This window comes from Taudactylus pleione, unplaced genomic scaffold, assembly GCF_031769625.1.
Source record: "Taudactylus pleione unplaced genomic scaffold, aTauple2 ptg000994l, whole genome shotgun sequence".
In the NCBI taxonomy this organism is placed as follows: Eukaryota; Metazoa; Chordata; class Amphibia; order Anura; family Myobatrachidae; genus Taudactylus; species Taudactylus pleione.
Genome location: NW_028285395.1, coordinates 2,084 through 18,324, shown reverse-complemented (window position 1 = coordinate 18,324; position 16,241 = coordinate 2,084). Strand labels below are relative to the sequence as shown.

The following is a 16,241-nucleotide window of genomic DNA, read 5'->3' as shown; positions in this document are numbered from 1 at the left end:
GCTTTTCATTAAACACATACATAGCACACATTTAGTGAAAATCTACCATTACTGTTATAGTAGAAGTCATGTCATTGGCCAGATGTGTATATTATGATTTTTTGTCATTTGTGATGGATCAAACATGATGGTGTAGTAGTTCACAAATATAGGTTACATTTAAAGTAAAATAAATGTTCTTTAAGCAAAGGCTCACTTGAAAGTGAACTTGCTAACAAGCCTGTGATATTTATGAGAACACAACCAACAATGTATAAAGAATTGATTTAAAATATGACAAGTGGTGTCAGAAAACCCTTCTTTATTTGTGTCAGAAAGATGAGGTGGCCGAGTGGTTAAGGCGATGGACTACTAATCCATTGTGCTCTGCATGCATGGGTTCAAATCCCAACCTTGTTGGTTTGGATTTGTTTGCTTGGAAATGGAATTTTTGTAAATAATGCTTCATAAGTGAAGCTGACACTCAAATGTCAAAAATAAACTAATTCAATTAAAAAATCTACTTCAATGAACAATGCTTTTCATTAAAGACATACATAGAACACATTTAGTGAAAATCTACCATTACTGTTATAGTAGAAGTCATGACATTGGCTAGATGTGTATGTTATGATTTTTTGTCGTTTGTGATGGATCAACATGATGGTGTAGTAGTTCACAAATATAGGTTACGTTTAAAGTAAAATAAATGTTCTTTAAGCAAAGGCTCACTTGAAAGTGGACTTGCTAACAAGCCTGTGATATTGCTGAGAACACAACCAACAATGTATAAAGAATTGATTTAAAATATGACAAATGGTGTCAGAAAACCCTTCTTTATTTGTGCCAGAAAGATGAGGTGGCCGAGAGGTTAAGGCGATGGACTTCAATTCACTTCACTTATGAAGCATTATTTGCAAAAATTCCATATCCAAGCAAGCAATTCCAAACCGATGAGGATGAGATTTGAACCCATGCATGCAGAGCACAATCCATTGTCAAAAATAAACTAGTTCAATTAAGAAATCTACTTCAATGAACAATGCTTTTCATTAAAGACATACATAGCCCACTTTTAGTGAAAATCTACCATTACTGTTATAGTATAAGTCATGTCATTGGCCAGATGTGTATGTTATGATTTTTTTGTCATTTGTGATGGATCAACATGATGGTGTAGTAGTTCACAAATATAGGTTACGTTTAAAGCAAAATAAATGTTCTTTAAGCAAAGGCTCACTTGAAAGTGGACTTGCTAACAAGCCTGTGATATTGCTGAGAACACAACCAACAATGTGTAAAGAATTGATTTAAAGTATGACAAGAGGTGTCAGAAAACCCTTCTTGATTTGTGCAAAAAAGACGAGGTGGCCGAGTGGTTAAGGCGATGGACTGCTAATCCATTGTGCTTTGCATGGTTTCAAATCCCATCCTCGTCGGTTTAGAATTGTTTGCTTGGAAATGGAATTTTTGCAAATAATGCTACATAAGTGAAGCTGACACTCAAATGTCAAAAATAAACTAGTTCAATTAAGAAATCTACTTCAATGAACAATACTTTTCATTAAAGACATACATAGCACACATTTAGTGAAAATCTACCATTACTGTTATAGTAGACGACATGTCATTGGCCAGATTGGTATGTTATTATTATTTGTCGTTTGTGATGGATCAACATGATGGTGTAGTAGCTCACAAATATAGGTTACGTTTAAAGTAAAATAAATGTTCTTTAAGCAAAGGCTCACTTGAAAGTAGACTTGCTAACAAGCCTGTGATATGGCTGAGAACACAACCAACAATGTATAAAGAATTGATTTAAAACAAGACAAGTGGTGTCAGAAAACCCTTCTTTATTTGTGCCAGAAAGACGAGGTGTCCGAATGGTTAAGGCGATGGATTTCTCTTCACTTCTCTTCACTTATGAAGCATTATTTGCAAAAATTCCATATCCAAGCAAACAATTCCAAACCGACGAGGATGGGATTTGAACCCATGCATGCAGAGCACAATCGATTGTGCTCTGCACGCATGGGTTCAAATCCCATCCTCGTCGGTTTGGAATTGTTTGCTTGGAAATGCAATTTTTTCAAATAATCCTTCATAAGTGAAGCTGACACTCAAATGTCAAAAATAAACTAGTTCAAATAAGAAATATACTTCAATAAACAATACTTTTCATTCAAGACATACATAGCACACATTTAGTGAAAATCTATCATTACTGTTATAGCAGATGTCATGTCATTGGCCAGATTGGTATGTTATTATTATTTGTCGTTTGTGATGGATCAACATGATGGTGTAGTAGCTCACAAATATAGGTTACGTTTAAAGTAAAATAAATGTTCTTTAAGCAAAGGCTCACTTGAAAGTAGACTTGCTAACAAGCCTGTGATATTGCTGAGAACACAAACAACAATGTATAAAGAATTGATTTAAAATATGACAAGTGTAGTCAGAAAACCATTCTTCACTTGTGCCAGAAAGACGAAGTGACCAAGTGGTTAAGGCGATGGACTGCTAATCCATTGTGCTTTGGATGGTTTCAAATCCCATCCTCGTCGGTTTAGAATTGTTTGCTTGGAAATGGAATTTTTGCAAATAATGCTACATAAGTGAAGCTGACACTCAAATGTCAAAAATAAACTCGTTCAATTGAGAAATCTACTTCAATGAACAATGCTTTTCATTAAAGACATACATAGAACACATTTAGTGAAAATCTAACATTACTGTTATAGTAGAAGTCATGTCATTGGCCAGATGTGTATGTTATGATTTTTTGTCGTTTGTGATGGCTAAACATGATGGTGTAGTAGTTCACAAATATAGGTTACGTTTAAAGTAAAATAAATGTTCTTTAAGCAAAGGCTCACTTGAAAGTGGACTTGCTAACAAGCCTGTGATATTGCTGAGAACAGAACCAACAATGTATAAATAATTGATTTAAAATATGACAAGTGGTGTCAGAAAACCCTTCATTATTTGTGCCAGAAAGACGAGGTGGCCGAGTGGTTAAGGCGATGGACTGTTAATCCATTGTGCTTTGCACACTTGTGTTCAAATCCCATCTTCATCGGTTTGGATTTGTTTGCTTGGAAATGGAATTTTTGCAAATAATGCTTCATAAGTGAAGCTGACACTCAAATGTCAAAAATAAACTAGTTCAATTAAGAAATCTACTTCAATGAACAATGCTTTTCATTAAAGACATACATAGCACACATTTAGTGAAAATCTACCATTACTCTTATAGTAGAAGTAATGTCATTGGCCAGATGTGTATGTTTTGATTTTTTATCATTTGTGATGGATCAACATGATGGTGAAGTAGTTTACAAATATAGGTTACATTTTAAGTAAAATAAATGTTCTTTAAGCAAAGGCTCACTTGAAAGTGGACTTGCTAACAAGCCAGTGATATTGCTGAGAACACAACCAACAATGTATAAAGATTTGATTTAAAATATGACAAGTGGTGTCAGAAAACCCTTCTCTACTTGTGCCAGAAAGACGAGGTGGCCGAGTGGATAAGGCGGTGGACTGCTAATCCATTGTGCTCTGCACGCATGGGTTCAAATCCCATCCTCGTCGGTTTGGAATTGTTTGCTTGAAAATGGAATTTTTGCAAATAATTCTACATAAGTGAAGTTGACACTCAAATGTCAAAAATAAACTCGTTCAATTAAGAAATCTACTTCAATGAACAATGCTTTTCATTAAACACATACATAGCACACATTTAGTGAAAATCTACCATTACTGTTATAGTAGAAGTCATGTCATTGGCCAGATGTGTATATTATGATTTTTTGTCATTTGTGATGGATCAAACATGATGGTGTAGTAGTTCACAAATATAGGTTACGTTTAAAGTAAAATAAATGTTCTTTAAGCAAAGGCTCACTTGAAAGTGAACTTGCTAACAAGCCTGTGATATTTATGAGAACACAACCAACAATGTATAAAGAATTGATTTAAAATATGACAAGTGGTGTCAGAAAACCCTTCTTTATTTGTGTCAGAAAGATGAGGTGGCCGAGTGGTTAAGGCGATGGACTACTAATCCATTGTGCTCTGCATGCATGGGTTCAAATCCCAACCTTGTTGGTTTGGAATTGTTTGCTTGGAAATGGAATTTTTGCAAATAATGCTTCATAAGTGAAGCTGACACTCAAATGTCAAAAATAAACTAATTCAATTAAAAAATCTACTTCAATGAACAATGCTTTTCATTAAAGACATACATAGAACACATTTAGTGAAAATCTACCATTACTGTTATAGTAGAAGTCATGACATTGGCTAGATGTGTATGTTATGATTTTTTGTCGTTTGTGATGGATCAACATGATGGTGTAGTAGTTCACAAATATAGGTTACGTTTAAAGTAAAATAAATGTTCTTTAAGCAAAGGCTCACTTGAAAGTGGACTTGCTAACAAGCCTGTGATATTGCTGAGAACACAACCAACAATGTATAAAGAATTGATTTAAAATATGACAAATGGTGTCAGAAAACCCTTCTTTATTTGTGCCAGAAAGATGAGGTGGCCGAGAGGTTAAGGCGATGGACTTCAATTCACTTCACTTATGAAGCATTATTTGCAAAAATTCCATATCCAAGCAAGCAATTCCAAACCGATGAGGATGAGATTTGAACCCATGCATGCAGAGCACAATCCATTGTCAAAAATAAACTAGTTCAATTAAGAAATCTACTTCAATGAACAATGCTTTTCATTAAAGACATACATAGCCCACTTTTAGTGAAAATCTACCATTACTGTTATAGTATAAGTCATGTCATTGGCCAGATGTGTATGTTATGATTTTTTTGTCATTTGTGATGGATCAACATGATGGTGTAGTAGTTCACAAATATAGGTTACGTTTAAAGCAAAATAAATGTTCTTTAAGCAAAGGCTCACTTGAAAGTGGACTTGCTAACAAGCCTGTGATATTGCTGAGAACACAACCAACAATGTGTAAAGAATTGATTTAAAGTATGACAAGAGGTGTCAGAAAACCCTTCTTGATTTGTGCAAAAAAGACGAGGTGGCCGAGTGGTTAAGGTGATGGACTGCTAATCCATTGTGCTCTGCACGCATGAGTTCAAATCCCATCCTCGTCGGTTTGGAAATGTTTGCTTGGAAATTAAATTTTTGCAAATAATGCTTCATAAGTGAAGCTGACACTCAAATGTCAAAAATAAACTTGTTCAATTAAGAAATCTACTTCAATGAACAATGCTTTTCATTAAACACATACATAGCACACATTTAGTGAAAATCTACCATTACTGTTATAGTAGACGTCATGTCATTGGCCAGATTTGTATGTTATGAATATTTGTCGTTTGTGAAGGATCAACATGATGGTGTAGTAGCTCACAAATATAGGTAACGTTTAAAGTAAAATAAATGTTCTTTAAGCAAAGGCTCACTTGAAAGTGGACTTGCTAACAAGCCTGTGATATTGCTGAGAACACAACCAACAGTGTATAAAGAATTGATTTAAAATATGACAAGTGGTGTCAGAAAACCCTTCTTTATTTGTGCCAGAAAGATGAGGTGGCCGAGTGGTTAAGGCGATGGACTTCACTTCACTTCATTTATGAAGCATTATTTGCAAAAATTCCATTTTTAAGCAAACAATTCCAAACCGACGAGGATGGGATTTGAACCCATGCATGCTGAGCACAATCCATTGTGCTCTGCACGCATGGGTTCATATCCCATCCTCGTCGGTTTGGAATTGTTTGCTTGGAAATGGAATTTTTGCAAATAATGCTTCATATGTGAAGCTGACACTCAAATGTGAAAAATAAACTAGTTCAATTAAGAAATCTACTTCAATGAACAATGCTTTTCGTTAAAGACATTCAAAGCACACATTTAGTGAAAATCTACTAGTACTGTTATAGTAGAAGTCATGTCATTGGCCAGATGTGTATGTTATGATTTTTTGTCATTTGTGATGGATCAACATGATGGTGTAGTAGTTCACAAATATAGGTAACATTTAAAGTAAAATAAATGTTCTTTAAGCAAAGGCTCACTTGAAAGTGGACTTGCTAACAAGCCTGTGATATTGATGAGAACACAACCAACAATGTATAAAGAATTGATTTAAAGTATGACAAGAGGTGTTAGAAAACCCTTCTTTATTTGTGCCAGAAAGACGAGGTGGCCGAGTGGTTAAGGCGATGGACTGCTAATCCATTGTGCTTTGCATGGTTTCAAATCCCATCCTCGTCGGTTTAGAATTGTTTGCTTGGAAATGGAATTTTTGCAAATAATGCTACATAAGTGAAGCTGACACTCAAATGTCAAAAATAAACTAGTTCAATTAAGAAATCTACTTCAATGAACAATACTTTTCATTAAAGACATACATAGCACACATTTAGTGAAAATCTACCATTACTGTTATAGTAGACGACATGTCATTGGCCAGATTGGTATGTTATTATTATTTGTCGTTTGTGATGGATCAACATGATGGTGTAGTAGCTCACAAATATAGGTTACGTTTAAAGTAAAATAAATGTTCTTTAAGCAAAGGCTCACTTGAAAGTAGACTTGCTAACAAGCCTGTGATATGGCTGAGAACACAACCAACAATGTATAAAGAATTGATTTAAAACAAGACAAGTGGTGTCAGAAAACCCTTCTTTATTTGTGCCAGAAAGACGAGGTGTCCGAATGGTTAAGGCGATGGATTTCTCTTCACTTCTCTTCACTTATGAAGCATTATTTGCAAAAATTCCATATCCAAGCAAACAATTCCAAACCGACGAGGATGGGATTTGAACCCATGCATGCAGAGCACAATCGATTGTGCTCTGCACGCATGGGTTCAAATCCCATCCTCGTCGGTTTGGAATTGTTTGCTTGGAAATGCAATTTTTTCAAATAATCCTTCATAAGTGAAGCTGACACTCAAATGTCAAAAATAAACTAGTTCAAATAAGAAATATACTTCAATAAACAATACTTTTCATTCAAGACATACATAGCACACATTTAGTGAAAATCTATCATTACTGTTATAGCAGATGTCATGTCATTGGCCAGATTGGTATGTTATTATTATTTGTCGTTTGTGATGGATCAACATGATGGTGTAGTAGCTCACAAATATAGGTTACGTTTAAAGTAAAATAAATGTTCTTTAAGCAAAGGCTCACTTGAAAGTAGACTTGCTAACAAGCCTGTGATATTGCTGAGAACACAAACAACAATGTATAAAGAATTGATTTAAAATATGACAAGTGTAGTCAGAAAACCATTCTTCACTTGTGCCAGAAAGACGAAGTGACCAAGTGGTTAAGGCGATGGACTGCTAATCCATTGTGCTTTGGATGGTTTCAAATCCCATCCTCGTCGGTTTAGAATTGTTTGCTTGGAAATGGAATTTTTGCAAATAATGCTACATAAGTGAAGCTGACACTCAAATGTCAAAAATAAACTCGTTCAATTGAGAAATCTACTTCAATGAACAATGCTTTTCATTAAAGACATACATAGAACACATTTAGTGAAAATCTAACATTACTGTTATAGTAGAAGTCATGTCATTGGCCAGATGTGTATGTTATGATTTTTTGTCGTTTGTGATGGCTAAACATGATGGTGTAGTAGTTCACAAATATAGGTTATGTTTAAAGAAAAATAAATGTTCTTTAAGCAAAGGCTCACTTGAAAGTGGACTTGCTAACAAGCCTGTGATATTGCTGAGAACACAACCAACAATGTATAAAGAATTGATTTAAAATATGACAAGTGGTGTCAGAAAACCCTTCTCTACTTGTGCCAGAAAGACGAGGTTGCCGAGTGGTTAAGGCGATGGACAGCTAATCCATTGTGCTCTGCACAAATGGGTTCAATTGTCGGTGCGGAATTGTTTGCTTGGAAAAGGAATTTTTGCAAATAATGCCTCTTAAGTGAAGCTGACACTCAAATGTCAAAAATAAACTAGTTCAATTAAGAAATCTACTTCAATGAAAATTTCATTAAAGACATACATAGAACACATTTAGTGAAAATCTAACATTACTGTTACAGTAGAAGTCATGTCATTGGCCAGATGTGTATGTTATGATTTTTTGTCGTTTGTGATGGATCAACATGATGGTGTAGTAGTTCACAAATATAGGTTACGTTTAAAGTAAAATAAATGTTCTTTAAGCAAAGGCTCACTTGAAAGTGGACTTGCTAACAAGCCTGTGATATTGCTGAGAACAGAACCAACAATGTATAAAGAATTGATTTAAAATATGACAAGTGGTGTCAGAAAACCCTTCTCTACTTGTGCCAAAAAGACGAGGTGGCCAAGTGGTTAAGGCGATGGACTGCTAATGTATTATGCTCTGCACGCATGGGTTCAAATCCCATTCTCGTTGGCTTGGAATTGTTTGCTTGGAAATTGAATTTTTGCAAATAATGCTTCATAAGTGAAGCTGAGACTCAAATGTCAAAAATAAACTAGTTCAATTAAGAAATCTACTTCAATGAACAAAGCTTTTCATTAAAGACATTCATAGCACACATTTAGTGAAAATCTACTCTTACTGTTATAGTAGAAGTCATGTCATTGGCCAGATGTGTATGTTATTATTTTTTGTCATTTGTGATGGATCAACATGATGGTGTAGTAGTTCACAAATATAGGAAACATTTAAAGTAAAATAAATGTTCTTTAAGCAAAGGCTCACTTGAAAATGGACTTGCTAACAAGCCTGTGATATTGATGAGAACACAACCAACAATGTAATAAGAATTGATTTAAAATATGACAAGTGGTGTCAGAAAACCCTTCCTTGATTGTGCCAGATAGACGAGGTGGCCGAGTGGTTAAGGCGATGGATTTCACTTCACTTCACTTATGAAGCATTATTTGCAAAAATTCCATATCCAAGCAAACAATTCCAATCCAACGAGGATGGGATTTGAATCCATGCGTGCAGAGCACAATCCATTGTGCTCTGCACGCATGGGTTGAAATCACATCCTCGTTGGTTTGGAATTGTTTGCTTGGAAATTGAATATTTGCACATAATGCTTCATAAGTGAAGCTGACACTCAAATGTCAAAAATAAACTAGTTCAATTAAGAAATCTACTTCAATGAACAATGCTTTTCATTAAAGACATACATAGCACACATTTAGTGAAAATCTACCATTACTCTTATAGTAGAAGTCATGTCATTGGCCAGATGTGTATGTTATGATTTTTTTTCATTTGTGATGGATCAACATGATGGTGAAGTAGTTTACAAATATAGGTTACATTTAAAGTAAAATAAATTTTCTTTAAGCAAAGGCTCACTTGAAACTGGACTTGCTAACAAGCCTGTGATATTGCTGAGAACACAACCAACAATGTATAAAGAATTGATTTAAAATATGACAAGTGGTGTCAGAAAACCCTTCTTTATTTGTGCCAGAAAGATGATGTGGCCAAGTGGTTAATGCGATGGACTTCACTTCACTTCATTTATGAAGCATTATTTGCAAAAATTCCATATCCAAGCAAGCAATTCCAAACCGACGAGGATGGGATTTGAACCCATGCTTGCAGAGCTCAATCCATTGTCAAAAATAAACTAGTTCAATTAAGAAATCTACTTCAATGAACAATGCTTTTCATTAAAGACATACATAGCACACTTTTAGTGAAAATCTACCATTACTGTTATAGTAAAAGTCATGTCATTAGCCAGATGTGTATGTTATGATTTTTTTGTCATTTGTGATGGATCAACATGATGGTGTAGTAGTTCACAAATATAGGTTACATTTAAAGTAAAATAAATGTTCTTTAAGCAAAGGCTCACTTGAAAGTGGACTTGCTAACAAGCCTGTGATATTGCTGAGAACACAACCAACAATGTGTAAAGAATTGATTTAAAGTATGACAAGAGGTGTCAGAAAACCCTTCTATATTTGTGCCAGAAAGACGAGGTGTCCGAATGGTTAAGGCAATGGATTTCACTTCACTTCTCTTCACTTATGAAGCATTATTTGCAAAAATTCCATATCCAAGCAAACAATTCCAAACCGACGAGGATGGGATTTGAACCCATGCGTGCAGAGCACAATCGATTGTGCTCTGCATGCATGGGTTCAAATCCCATCCTCGTCGGCTTGGAATTGTTTGCTTGGAAATGCAATTTTTTCAAATAATCCTTCATAAGTGAAGCTGACACTCAAATGTCAAAAATAAACTAGTTCAATTAAGAAATCTACTTCAATGAACAATGCTTTTCATTAAAGACATACATAGCACACATTTCGTGAAAATCTACCATTACTCTTATAGTAGAAGTCATGTCATTGACCAGATGTGTATGTTATGATTTTTTGTCATTTGTGATGGATCAACATGATGGTGAAGTAGTTTACAAATTTAGGTTACATTTAAAGTAAAATAAATGTTCTTTAATCATAGGCTCACTTGAAAGTGGACTTGCTAACAAGCCTGTGATATTGCTGAGAACACATCCAACAATGTGTAAAGAATTGATTTAAAGTATGACAAGAGGTGTTAGAAAACCCTTCTTTATTTGTGCAAGAAAGACGAGGTGGCCGAGTGGTTAAGGCGATGGACTTCACTTCACTTCACTTATGAAGCATTATTTGCTAAAATTCCATTTCCAAGCAAACAATTCCAAACCGACGAGGATGGGATTTGAACTGATGCATGCAGAGCACAATCCATTGTGCTCTGCATGCATGGGTTAAAATACCATCCTCGTCGGTTTGGAATTGTTTGCTTGGAAATGGAATTTTTGCAAAAAATGCTTCATAAGTGAAGCTGACACTCAAATGTCAAAAATAAACTAGTTCAATTAAGAAATATACTTCAATGAACAATACTTTTCATTCAAGACATACATAGCACACATTTAGGGAAAATCTATCATTACTGTTATAGCAGATGTCATGTCATTGGCCAGATTGGTATGTTATTATTATTTGTCGTTTGTGATGGATCAACATGATTATGTAGTAGCTCACAAATATAGGTTACGTTTAAAGTAAAATAAATGTTCTTTAAGCAAAGGCTCACTTGAAAGTAGACTTGCTAACAAGCCTGTGATATTGCTGAGAACACAACCAACAATGTATAAAGAATTGATTTAAAATATGACAAGTGGTGTCAGAAAACCCTTCTTCACTTGTGCCAGAAAGACGAGGTGACCAAGTGGTTAAGGCGATGGACTGCTAATCCATTGTGCTCTGCATGGTTTCAAATCCCATCCTCGTCGGTTTGGAATTGTTTGCTTGGAAATGGAATTTTTGCAAATAATGCTACATAAGTGAAGCTGACACTCAAATGTCAAAAATAAACTCGTTCAATTGAGAAATCTACTTCAATGAACAATGCTTTTCATTAAAGACATACATAGAACACATTTAGTGAAAATCTAACATTACTGTTATAGTAGAAGTCATGTCATTGGCCAGATGTGTATGTTATGATTTTTTGTCGTTTGTGATGGCTAAACATGATGATGTAGTAGTTCACAAATATAGGTTACGTTTAAAGAAAAATAAATGTTCTTTAAGCAAAGGCTCACTTGAAAGTGGACTTGCTAACAAGCCTGTGATATTGCTGAGAACACAACCAACAATGTATAAAGAATTGATTTAAAATTTGACAAGTGGTGTCAGAAAACCCTTCTCTACTTGTGCCAGAAAGACGAGGTGGCCGAGTGGTTAAGGCGATGGACAGCTAATCCATTGTGCTCTGCACAAATGGGTTCAATTGTCGGTGCGGAATTGTTTGCTTGGAAAAGGAATTTTTGCAAATAATGCCTCATAAGTGAAGCTGACACTCAAATGTCAAAAATAAACTAGTTCAATTTAGAAATCTACTTCAATGAACAATACTTTTCATTAAAGACATACATAGAACACATTTAGTGAAAATCTAACATTACTGTTACAGTAGAAGTCATGTCATTGGCCAGATGTGTATGTTATGATTTTTTGTCGTTTGTGATGGATCAACATGATGGTGTAATAGTTCACAAATATAGGTTACGTTTAAAGTAAAATAAATGTTCTTTAAGCAAAGGCTCACTTGAATGTGGACTTGCTAACAAGCCTGTGATATTGCTGAGAACAAAACCAACAATGTATAAAGAATTGATTTAAAATATGACAAGTGGTGTCAGAAAACCCTTCTCTACTTGTGCCAGAAAGACGAGGTGGCCGAGTGGTTAAGGCGATGGATTTCACTTCACTTCACTTATGAAGCATTATTTGCAAAAATTCCATATCCAAGCAAACAATTCCAAACCAACGAGGATGGGATTTGAACCCATGCGTGCAGAGCACATTCCATTGTGCTCTGCACGCATGGGTTCAAATCACATCCTCATCGGTTTGGAATTGTTTGCTTGGAAATTGAATATTTGCAAATAATGCTTCATAAGTGAAGCTGACACTCAAATGTCAAAAATAAACTAGTTCAATTAAGAAATCTACTTCAATGAACAATGCTTTTCATTAAAGACATACATAGCACACATTTAGTGAAAATCTACCGTTACTCTTATAGTAGAAGTCATGTCATTGGCAAGATGTGTATGTTATGATTTTTTGTCATTTGTGATGGATCAACATGATGGTGAAGTAGTTTACAAATATAGGTTACATTTAAAGTAAAATAAATGTTCTTTAAGCAAAGGCTCACTTGAAAGTGGACTTGCTAACAAGCCTGTGATATTGCTGAGAACACAACCAACAATGTATAAAGAATTGATTTAAAATATGACAAGTGGTGTCAGAAAACCCTTCATTATTTGTGCCAGAAAGATGACGTGGCCGAGTGGTTAAGGCGATGGAATGGACTTCACTTCACTTATGAAGCATTATTTGCTAAAATTCCATTTCCAAGCAAACAATTCCAAACCGACGAGGATGGGATTTGAACCCATGCATGCAGAGCACAATCCATTGTGCTCTGCATGCATGGGTTCAAATACCATCCTCGTCGGTTTGGAATTGTTTGCTTGGAAATGGAATTTTTGCAAAAAATGCTTCCTAAGTGAAGCTGACACTCAAATGTCAAAAATAAACTAGTTCAAATAAGAAATATACTTCAATGAACTATACTTTTCATTCAAGACATACATAGCACACATTTAGTGAAAATCTATCATTACTGTTATAGCAGATGTCATGTCATTGGCCAGATTGGTATGTTATTATTATTTGTCGTTTGTGATGGATCAACATGATGGTGTAGTAGCTCACAAATATAGGTTACATTTAAAGTAAAATAAATGTTCTTTAAGCAAAGGCTCACTTGAAAGTAGACTTGCTAACAAGCCTGTGATATTGCTGAGAACACAACCAACAATGTATAAAGAATTGATTTAAAATATGACAAGTGGTGTCAGAAAACCCTTCTTCTCTTGTGCCAGAAAGACGAGGTGACCAAGTGGTTAAGGCGATGGACTGCTAATCCATTGTGCTTTGCATGGTTTCAAATCCCTTCCTCATCGGTTTGGAATTGTTTGCTTGGAAATGGAATTTTTGCAAATAATACTTCTTAAGTGAAGCTGACACTCAAATGTCAAAAATAAACTAGTTCAATTAAGAAATATACTTCAATGAACAATACTTTTCATTCAAGACATACATAGCACACATTTAGTGAAAATCTACTATTACTCTTATAGTAGAAGTCATGTCATTGGCCTGGTGTGTATGTTATGATTTTTTGTCATTTGTGATGGATCAACATGATGGTGAAGTAGTTTACAAATATAGATTACGTTTAAAGTAAAATAAATGTTCTTTAAGCAAAGGCTCACTTGAAAGTGGACTTGCTAACAAGCCTGTGATATTGCTGAGAACACAACCAACAATGTATAAAGAATTGATTTAAAATATGACAAGTGGTGTCAGAAAACCCTTCATTATTTGTGCCAGAAAAATGACGTGGCCGAGTGGTTAAGGCGATGGACTTCACTTCACTTCATTTATGAAGCATTATTTGCAAAAATTCCATATCCAAGCAAGCAATTCCAAACCGACGAGGATGGGATTTGAACCCATGCTTGCAGAGCTCAATCCATTGTCAAAAATAAACTAGTTCAATTAAGAAATCTACTTCAATGAACAATGCTTTTCATTAAAGACATACATAGCACACTTTTAGTGAAAATCTACCATTACTGTTATAGTAAAAGTCATGTCATTAGCCTGATGTGTATGTTATGATTTTTTTGTCATTTGTGATGGATCAACATGATGGTGTAGTAGTTCACAAATATAGGTTACATTTAAAGTAAAATAAATGTTCTTTAAGCAAAGGCTCACTTGAAAGTGGACTTGCTAACAAGCCTGTGATATTGCTGAGAACACAACCAACAATGTGTAAAGAATTGATTTAAAGTATGACAAGAGGTGTCAGAAAACCCTTCTTTATTTGTGCCAGAAAGACGAGGTGTCCGAATGGTTAAGGCGATGGATTTCACTTCACTTCTCTTCACTTATGAAGCATTATTTGCAAAAATTCCATATCCAAGCAAACAATTCCAAACCGACGAGGATGGGATTTGAACCCATGCGTGCAGAGCACAATCGATTGTGCTCTGCATGCATGGGTTCAAATCCCATCCTCGTCGGCTTGGAATTGTTTGCTTGGAAATGCAATTTTTTCAAATAATCCTTCATAAGTGAAGCTGACACTCAAATGTCAAAAATAAACTAGTTCAATTAAGAAATCTACTTCAATGAACAATGCTTTTCATTAAAGACATACATAGCACACATTTCGTGAAAATCTACCATTACTCTTATAGTAGAAGTCATGTCATTGACCAGATGTGTATGTTATGATTTTTTGTCATTTGTGATGGATCAACATGATGGTGAAGTAGTTTACAAATTTAGGTTACATTTAAAGTAAAATAAATGTTCTTTAAGCATAGGCTCACTTGAAAGTGGACTTGCTAACAAGCCTGTGATATTGCTGAGAACACATCCAACAATGTGTAAAGAATTGATTTAAAGTATGACAAGAGGTGTTAGAAAACCCTTCTTTATTTGTGCAAGAAAGACGAGGTGGCCGAGTGGTTAAGGCGATGGACTTCACTTCACTTCACTTATGAAGCATTATTTGCTAAAATTCCATTTCCAAGCAAACAATTCCAAACCGACGAGGATGGGATTTGAACTGATGCATGCAGAGCACAATCCATTGTGCTCTGCATGCATGGGTTCAAATACCATCCTCGTCGGTTTGGAATTGTTTGCTTGGAAATGGAATTTTTGCAAAAAATGCTTCATAAGTGAAGCTGACACTCAAATGTCAAAAATAAACTAGTTCAATTAAGAAATATACTTCAATGAACAATACTTTTCATTCAAGACATACATAGCACACATTTAGTGAAAATCTATCATTACTGTTATAGCAGATGTCATGTCATTGGCCAGATTGGTATGTTATTATTATTTGTCGTTTGTGATGGATCAACATGATTATGTAGTAGCTCACAAATATAGGTTACGTTTAAAGTAAAATAAATGTTCTTTAAGCAAAGGCTCACTTGAAAGTAGACTTGCTAACAAGCCTGTGATATTGCTGAGAACACAACCAACAATGTATAAAGAATTGATTTAAAATATGACAAGTGGTGTCAGAAAACCCTTCTTCACTTGTGCCAGAAAGACGAGGTGACCAAGTGGTTAAGGCGATGGACAGCTAATCCATTGTGCTCTGCACAAATGGGTTCAATTGTCGGTGCGGAATTGTTTGCTTGGAAAAGGAATTTTTGCAAATAATGCCTCATAAGTGAAGCTGACACTCAAATGTCAAAAATAAACTAGTTCAATTTAGAAATCTACTTCAATGAACAATACTTTTCATTAAAGACATACATAGAACACATTTAGTGAAAATCTAACATTACTGTTACAGTAGAAGTCATGTCATTGGCCAGATGTGTATGTTATGATTTTTTGTCGTTTGTGATGGATCAACATGATGGTGTAATAGTTCACAAATATAGGTTACGTTTAAAGTAAAATAAATGTTCTTTAAGCAAAGGCTCACTTGAATGTGGACTTGCTAACAAGCCTGTGATATTGCTGAGAACAAAACCAACAATGTATAAAGAATTGATTTAAAATATGACAAGTGGTGTCAGAAAACCCTTCTCTACTTGTGCCAGAAAGACGAGGTGGCCGAGTGGTTAAGGCGATGGATTTCACTTCACTTCACTTATG

General features: G+C 35.0%; 4 non-coding genes across 4 annotated transcripts; all 4 read left to right on the top strand.

Moving 5' to 3' along the window:
• The first annotated feature begins 317 nt into the window (after positions 1-317).
• On the top strand, positions 318-399 carry TRNAS-ACU (transfer RNA serine (anticodon ACU)). Its single transcript has one exon. It is a non-coding gene; the product is annotated as a tRNA-Ser (tRNA).
• A 3,098-nt stretch (positions 400-3,497) lies between these two features.
• TRNAS-GCU (transfer RNA serine (anticodon GCU)) lies at positions 3,498-3,579 on the top strand. Its single transcript has one exon. It is a non-coding gene; the product is annotated as a tRNA-Ser (tRNA).
• A 434-nt stretch (positions 3,580-4,013) lies between these two features.
• TRNAS-ACU (transfer RNA serine (anticodon ACU)) lies at positions 4,014-4,095 on the top strand. Its single transcript has one exon. It is a non-coding gene; the product is annotated as a tRNA-Ser (tRNA).
• Positions 4,096-5,036: 941 nt separating this feature from the next.
• On the top strand, positions 5,037-5,118 carry TRNAS-GCU (transfer RNA serine (anticodon GCU)). Its single transcript has one exon. It is a non-coding gene; the product is annotated as a tRNA-Ser (tRNA).
• The last annotated feature ends 11,123 nt before the right edge of the window (positions 5,119-16,241 follow it).